Raw genomic sequence first — 8,573 nt, 5'->3', positions numbered from 1 at the left:
ATGTGGGGAGAGACCACCTTAGTCTGGAGAGACGTTTGGATGGAAGAGGGAGGAGGAATGCAGGTAGGCTGTGAGTTCCATTTGAGGGCTTCTGTTTTTTCCCTCTGAAGTCAGGGTTGACATCATCAGCGGAGAGTAATAGTGGAAGTGGAAGCATCCTGAGAGTTGAGGGGAAGTGAATAATCTTTGTGAACACCTGGAGAGAAAGTGAATGACTTGCCCTAGTTCCTACAATCGGTAAGTTTGGAACTTTCTGGGTGTTCTAGTAATCCCTCCTCTCTCCTTCAAAGGGCAATTGGATTTCTAAGCGATGGACCACAGGGTATGTAGCACTTCCTACACCTTGCAGAAAAAACCTTGAACTGGAGTCAGGAAGCCTGAGTAGAATCCCAGCCCTACCACTTCCTAACCTAGATTGAAGATAAACACACATGAGAAGAAGGGGCCAGGAGGACAATGCCAAATAAAAGGAGAGGTGTGGGCTGGGCATGGTGGCTCACGCCTGTAATCCCAGTATATTGGGAGGCCAAGGAGAGCGGATCACTTGAACCCAGGAGTTGAAGACCAGCCTGGGCAACATGGCGAAACCCCATCTCTGCAAAAATTGCAAAAGTTAGCCAGGGGCGTTCTGGTGCACGCCCTTAGTCCCAGCTACTCGGGAGACTGAGGTGGGAAAATCCCTTGAGCCAGGGAGGTGGAGGTTGCAGTGAGTCGAGTTAGTGCCACTGCACTCTAGCCTGGGCAACAGAGTGAGACCCTGACTCAAAAAGGCAAAAAGAGAAAGGAGAGGTGTACATGTGGATGTCCACGTGCCTGAGCACACTACTACCCACGGCCTCCACACCATGTTCAGTGCAAATGCCTTATCCTGAGTACTTGGCCCTCATCGCTGCCTCCCAATTCCAGTCTCCAACAGTTTTCTCTGAATGTATTCAATCTGCAGGACGTTACCACTCCCATAATACTGAGTATCAGTAGTTCTTTATTGTTCATGCCCAAAGCTTTTATTTCCAGGATTTGGCTACATTCTGATAGTCATCCTCTCTCACCAATGTTAGACAGAAAACAAGGACACATCTTCCTCTGGCCTCTACCTTTTAAACCCGGACAGGTGGCAAGGTCTAGGGGATATCACAAGAGTCAGGCAGCAAACTCAGACCAGGTCATGCTATCTGCTGAGTGAGCCCAGAGAAGATATTCTGTCTGATCTTTCCCATTTGAATTGAGAATGATACTGTGCTCGTCAGACGGCTGGTGAGAATCTGTTGGCCTCCAGATTGACATCATTCTCTGGCCTCCAGAAGGGGTGATATCTAAAGATTCCAGACAAATGAATAACTTAACATGCAGCCACTGCCTTGCAGGAAAGAGATCTCAGCTCCTCTGTCTCTTCCTAAAGTGAAAATGCATGCTCTTTTCTTCATCTTTTCTCTGTGCACACAGGAGGTTCTTCTTGCTCTTCTCAGAATCCACGCCATGTTCATCTCCGACTTCTGCTTCTATTCCCCTTTTTGCCTACTGTTCCTTTCAATGTAGCTTTGGTCCATGAAAGGCAAAACTAATGCTATGTAACAAGATAGAAAAATTTGGATTCTCCAGAATTTCTCTTAGGAGGGCTTTAAAAAATAGATTTAGGTAGCACACGTGCAGTTTTGTGACACAGATATATTGCATAGTGGCAAAGTCTGGGCTTTCAGTGTAGCCACTACTCAAATAGCGTACGTTGTACCCAATGGGTAATTTTTTTTCTCACTCACCCCTCTCTCACCCTCCCACCTTTTGCAGCCTCCAGTGTCTGTTATGCTGCTCTGTATGTCCACGTGTACCCAGTATTAGGGCTCATTTGTGAGGGAGAACATGAGATATTTGACTTTCTGTTTCTGAATCATTTCACTTAGGAGAGTATCCTCCAGTTTCAGCCATATTGCTGCAAAAGGTATGATTTCATTCTTTTTTGTGGTTAAATAGTATTCCAAGGTGTGTGTGTGTGTATGCGTGTGTGTGTGTGTGTGTGTGTAGTATTTATACTATATATAGCATTAACACTAATACTATATATTTATGTAGCATTAATATTTAGTACTAATGCTAATATTTTAACATCAATTTTATATATTTATATAGTACTGATATATTAATGTTAATAATTAATAATTGATATATTAATATATACTATATATTTATATGGTATTAATACTACATTAGTATAATATATTATAGCATTTATAGTAATATATAAATACAGTATATATTAATACATATCCATTATTAATTAATTAACAGATTACTATATTAATACTATATAAATATAATGTTAATATTAATACTTTAATATTAATATTTGGTATATAATATAGTATATATAAAATTCTATATACTATTATATATACTATATATTATATACCAATTAGTATTACTATACTAATTAATATTAATATTGGTACTAATTACTATTAGTAATATACTATTGATTAGTATAGTAATCCTAATTAATGCTAAGCACTATATTTGTACCAATATAATAAAAATATTAATATGATATATATACACACCATGGAATACTAAATGTGTTATACACACACACACACACACACACACACACACATATATCACATTTTTTGTATCCACATTTTCTGTATCTTCTGTATCTGTTGCTGTACACTTAGGTTGATTCCATGACTTTGCTATTGTGAATGGTGCTGCAATACACAGATGAGTACAGGTGTCTTTCTTACTACAATGACTAGTTTTCCTTTAGGGAAACTGTATTTTTGACAGGTGCTTGGTCCTAAATATGGGTAGAACTGTTTGTCACAGATCAAGGGAAATAGTATGCTATTGTCCATTGCTCAAGGGAAAGGAAGGAGAGAGGAGAGGGAATGAAGTCTCTGCTTGCCCTAAATCCTCATGAAAAATACATCACTCGCAAAATAGTTGGGTCTGTCTGGATATGTTCAATATCAAGTTTCTATGGAAGTTTATGATCCACTGTGTGACAAATTACCTCAAAACTTAGTGGCTTAAAAGAGTCCATTTTTATAATCTCACTGTTTCTGTGAGTCAGGAGTCTGAGCATGGCTGAGCTGAGTCCTCTGTCTCAAGGTTCTTTTACAAGGTGACAATCAAGATGTTGCCAAGGCTGGTGTCTCATCAGAAAGCTGTACAGGAGAACAGTTCTCTTCCAGATGTGTTGGAGATCTTTATCTTCTCTCTGGTTGCTGGCCAGAGGCTACCCTTGGCTCCTTGCCATGTGGACCCATCCAACAGAGACCACTAGCAAGACAGAAGTCACAATTTCTTGTAACCTAATCATTGAAGTGATGTCCCTTCAACTTTGCCATATGCTATTGATTAAAATTAAGTCTCTACGTTCAGCTCACATTCAGGGGAAGGAGTTATATGCAAGGGCAGGAATACCAAGAGGCTGGGGTCATTAGGGCCAACTTGGAAGTCTACCTATCACAGGTAAGATCTGGATTTTCACAGGGTTGTGGAATAGGGGTTCAAGCCAAGTGTAATCATGTCTTAGAAAGGTAGAGTGGCCCCAGCTTACCTGTGGCTTTTAAAAAGTTACCACTTGTTGGCACTATTTTGTGCCACCCACTGTGTTATACACATGCATTTCTCTTTTAATGTACAAAATAATGTAAAAATAATGTTTTCATTATCCAGATGTAAGATGAGGAAAGGGAGTCTTGGATTAAGTAATCTGACCAGGGTACAAAGCCAGTTAGTGGCAGGGCCGGGACACAATCACAGGTTTGTCTGCCTCCAGACATGGGCCACGAAGGGTTAATTTGTGCTCTCCGTTCAGCCAGTTCTATGCACTAGACTGTGTTACTTACAGTGCCTCACCTATGGGTATCAAACTTTGGATCAGTTAAGAAAGAGTTTGGCTTTAATAATCAATAACTTATTAAATAAGAAAGCTTACATGAAAGCTTATGAGATAGGCAGTCCAGGGCTGTGTCAGCGGCTTTGCAATTTCATCAGCATCCCAGGCTCCTTCTGTCTTTTAGTTCTACGAACTTCAGTGTTAGTAGATGAATGCTGCAGCTCCAGGGGTGGAGCGGGGGTGGGAGTCATATCTACGTTCTAGGCAGAAATAACGGAGCCATTTTCTTCTCCTTTAGTAGCTTTGTCTTTTTATTCAAAGAAGAGATCCTCTCCAAGCAGATCTGCACATGTATCTCATTGGGTAAGAATGCTGCTGTCCTGCTCTCCCTAGTTGCAAAGGACGCTGAGATAGCTACAAGTTTAGCTCTCCAACTTCTATTAAAGAAGAGAAGGATACTTACCTGGCAGGGGAGATACCATGATCACGAAGGTGGTTTTCTCAGGGTGAGACTTATCCATTGCACTCCGGATGTGCTGACCCCTGCGATTTCCCAAATGTAGGCAACTCGACTGCATAGTTTGTGGTAGTGGGGGACTGCGTTCGCGCTTTCCCGTTTTTTTTTTTTTTTTTTTTTAAAAAGAAGAAGAGAAGGAGTACAAATAATGGTGGCTGAAATAGTCTGTATATTGGTCCCCTCCAAATCTCACATTAAAATGCGATCCCCAATTTTGGTGTTGGGGCCTGGTGGGAGATATTTGGGTCATGGGAGCAGATCCCTGATGAAAGTCTTGGTGACATCCTTATGGTAACGAGTGACTTCCCTCTCTATCAGTCCCCACAACATCTGACTGTTAAAAACAGCCTGGAACCCTCCTCTCCTCTCTCTTTCTTCCTCTCTTGCCATTTGATGGCTGCTGTCTTTCCCTTTTCACCGAGAGTAAAGTAATCTGAGACCCTCACCAGAAGCAGATACTGGCACCGTACTTCTTCGGGTCTGCAGAACTGTGAGTCAAATGAACTTCTTTTCTTCATAAATTACTCAACCTTAGGTATGCCTTTATAGCAACACAAAATGGACTAAGACGGGGCTGACCAATTCATGCTGTCGTTAAAGAAATTCTGTTGACTATAGACCTCCCTGCCCCTCCATTAATGATGAAGAAATAGGTACAATTAAATTTCTTCTCACCTCTTCTCCTTCCTCCATCTCAACATTTTTTATTACTTTTATTATCATTTCTACCCTGTCAAGTTGATAGCACTTACATTCTCTTCTCAAACCACAACTCATACGCTTTTAAAATTGTCGTTCTAAATTCAAATTCTTTCAACATAGCTTTTTCATTTATCTTTTCATGAGCAAATGCTATGTTAAACTGTATAAAATTGCTGATATTTGACCACTGTTGCTCAGAAAAATGCCTATTTAATATGCTTAACCTAATAGATATTCAAGATTTGTTAAGTAGTATATTTACAAAATTGTATATGCTTAAAAATATCTGTTAGTGCCTTTATATGAGATGACAGCTCTTTGTATATACTGTTCTTGTGTGACACATTTTCCTTGAGATTTTGTAGACCTTGCTTCACTTTCCTGTAATGTAAGATTTCTGTTGTAGTTGACTTCTCAGCCAGCCTGATAGTATTCTCCTCATGGGTAAAGATTTCTGTTGTAGTTGGCGTCTCAGCCAGCCTGATGGTATTCTCCTCATAGGTAACTTGAATTTTTGTTTGGATGCCCATAACATTATTTATTATTTTTATCATTTTTCTGATTAAAAAAAATCCTGAATCCTAGAATTCCAGTAAATTTGCTGAGATACATATCAATTTAGATAGTTTATTATCAAGTGTTTTCCTGAAACACAATTTGTCAGGATATTTTTGTCATTTAAGAAATGTCAAACAGGAATGGTGGCTCATACCTGTAATCCTAGCACTTTGGGAGGTCAAGGCAGGCAGATCGCTTGAGCTCAGGAGCTCGAGGCCACCCTGGGTAACATGATAAAATCCCGTCTCTACAAAAAAAAAAATACAAAACTTAGCCAGTTGTGGTGGCACATCCTTGTAGTCCCAGCTACTCAGGAGGCTGAGTTGAGGGAATGGTTGAGCCTGGGAGGCAGAAGTTGCAGTGAGCTATGATGGCACCACTGCACTCCAGCCTGGGTGACAGAGCCAAACCCTGTCTCAAAAATCAAAAAAGAAAAAAAAAAGTTTTATTCATATCCATTAAGTACTTCCTCCCCTCCTTCATTCCTTCTTTCCTTTCTTTCTTTTTCTTCTTTCTTGAGAGGGGGGTGTCTCCCTATGTTGCCCAGGCTGGTCTTGAACTCCTGGGTTCAAGTGATCCTCCCACCTCAGTCTCTCAAAGTGCCAGGGATACAGGCATGAGCCACCGTGCCTGGGCACTTATTTCTCTCCAACATTCATTTCCTTAAAGAAACTAGCTGCATTTGTTGGATTGTTCTTATATTTCATTATCTGCCCCTTTTCTCATATTCTTCAATTTTTTCTTCTTTTCTGTTTTATTTTAATTAATTTTTAGAAGCTCATCCTTCATGTTACTGATTTCAGCATGTTCTATTTATATTTATTGCTTTTACAATTCTTCCACTAAAATGGAATTAATATACAGGTTGTGTAGCATACAGAGTATTCCAAAGCTCTTATAAGGAAAAGAATACAATACAAACTTACCCCAGATTTTCATAAGTGTAAATACTAAAATTTGCTAGAGTATGCATCTAGAATATAAATATGGTATAAAACTTCCAAACTAATTGAGGGGGAAATGGGATGAAGGAAATATCAATGTAATAAATGCCATGGAAGGTAAAGAAATGTAAGCACAGAACAGGCAGAAAAAATAGAAAACATAAGAGAAGACGATAGAGAAAAATTTCTAAAATCTATTCATATTTGCAGTGAATGTAAGTGGGAACTTCACTTGAAATATTGATTGACTCTTAGAATGGTAACGTAAATAAAACAAAAATTTATGGGATGCAGCTAAAACAGCAACTACAGAGAAACATAACCTTAAATGCATCTACTTCAGAGAGCTAGAGAAAGAGGTCCAAACAAAAGGCAATGGGAGGAAGAAAATAATATAGATAAGAAAGAAAATCAGTGAATCAGAAAACATATATATAATAGACATAGAACAGATGAATAAAACTGGTAAAACCATAGCAAGACTAATCAAGAAGAAAAGAAAGAAAATATAAATTATTAATATTAGAAATGTGTAAATTCTACAGATATTAAAAACAAACGGAAAGATATTATGCTGATAACTTTGTATCAATACATTTGACAACTTAGATGAGTGGACAGGGTTATTTTTGTTTTTTCTTTTTGAGAAACCCAAGTTACTGAAATGGCACAAGAAAAATCAGAAAATATAAACAGGTTCAGAGAGGTTGAGAAAGTGAAAGAGCTGGAATTCAGCCCTATTTCCTTCTGACTCAACAATAAACTTCCATTATTCACTGCTTTCAAAAGTTTCCATCAAAGTACCTCAAACAGCAGAAGAGAATAGATAGCAGCTATCTTTGAAAGACAGGTCTCAAGAAGACAGCCAAAAGCTCAAGAATGCTTAGGGGATTGATAGATGTTAGATAGATAGATAGAGGATTAGATAGTATTTCAAAAACTTTTCAAATATTTATAATAATCTGTAACTGTTTTGTGTATTGATTTATTATCCTGCAGTCTTGTGAGATTCTTAATTTTAATAAATGTTTATCAATAAGAGACTGCTAAACTAAGTTATGAAGTATTATTAACATGAATTACAATCAGCTATGAAAAACAAACCATGAGGAAAATGTTGTTATACTTCTATAAAGAGAATGCCAAGATACATTATTTCACAAAGAAATTGCAGTGCAGAAGAGTGTGTTCTGTCTTCCTGTTTTCACATTAAAACTGTATCTGGAAGGATATAAAGAAAGACTAATAACAGTGGTTTCCTATTTGGAGTAGAAGGGAATTTGTGAGAATTAATGGGAGGGGAACATTTCACAATATACATTTTAATGTATATTGCTTTCTGATATTTGTATGCATTAGCTCTAGCTCTTTCTTTCTTTTTTTTTTTTTTTTGAGATTTAGTGGTAGGATCTCAGCTCACTGCAACCTCTGCCTCCCAGGTTCAAGTGATTCTTATGCCTCAGCCTCCGGGATAGCTGGGATGACAGGTGCATGCCACCACACCCGACTAAATTTTTTGTTTTTAGTGGAGATGGGGTTTTGCCATGTTGGCCAGGCTGATCTCAAACTCCTGAGCTCATGTGATCTTCCTGCCTCAGCCTCCCATAGTGCTGGGATTATAGGCATGAGTCACCATGCTTGGCTTTATGCATTAGCTCTTAAATAAATAATATTAAAGAAACACCAAATGTGTGAACAGACAAAAAATATCTTTGGGATGGAAGATTTGATATGCATTTTTAGTATGTTTCCAATAGAATCTCCGGAGATTTCCACCTTCTGGCCACGATGGAGGCAAACTTGACCCATCTCTATAAGCAACCAGAAAACTAGATTGAATATATGAAACAACAGTTTTCACATATTATACAACAGGTACTGCAAGATTGTGATCCATGAAAGAAAGAAAATAATGAGGTAAACCCTACAATTTCCCTGGTTTCTATCTGAACCACAGCACAAAGAAGAGGAACAGAGTTTGGGGAGGTTGAGGTGGCCGGAGCTTGTGGGCAGAATA

At 38.6% G+C, this 8,573-nt stretch overlaps 1 non-coding gene across 1 annotated transcript; it reads left to right on the top strand.

The window, feature by feature from the left end:
- The first annotated feature begins 4,290 nt into the window (after nt 1-4,290).
- Nucleotides 4,291-4,453, top strand: LOC135275518 (U1 spliceosomal RNA). Its single transcript, XR_010343142.1, has one exon. It is a non-coding gene; the product is annotated as a U1 spliceosomal RNA (small nuclear RNA).
- The last annotated feature ends 4,120 nt before the right edge of the window (nt 4,454-8,573 follow it).

The sequence above is a fragment of the Aotus nancymaae genome, unplaced genomic scaffold, assembly GCF_030222135.1.
Source record: "Aotus nancymaae isolate 86718 unplaced genomic scaffold, 86718_ANA_hifiasm-v0.15.2.pri h1tg000016l, whole genome shotgun sequence".
Taxonomy (NCBI): Eukaryota; Metazoa; Chordata; class Mammalia; order Primates; family Aotidae; genus Aotus; species Aotus nancymaae.
Note: the sequence above shows the minus strand (reverse complement) of the source record. Positions and strands in the feature narration are given on the sequence as shown.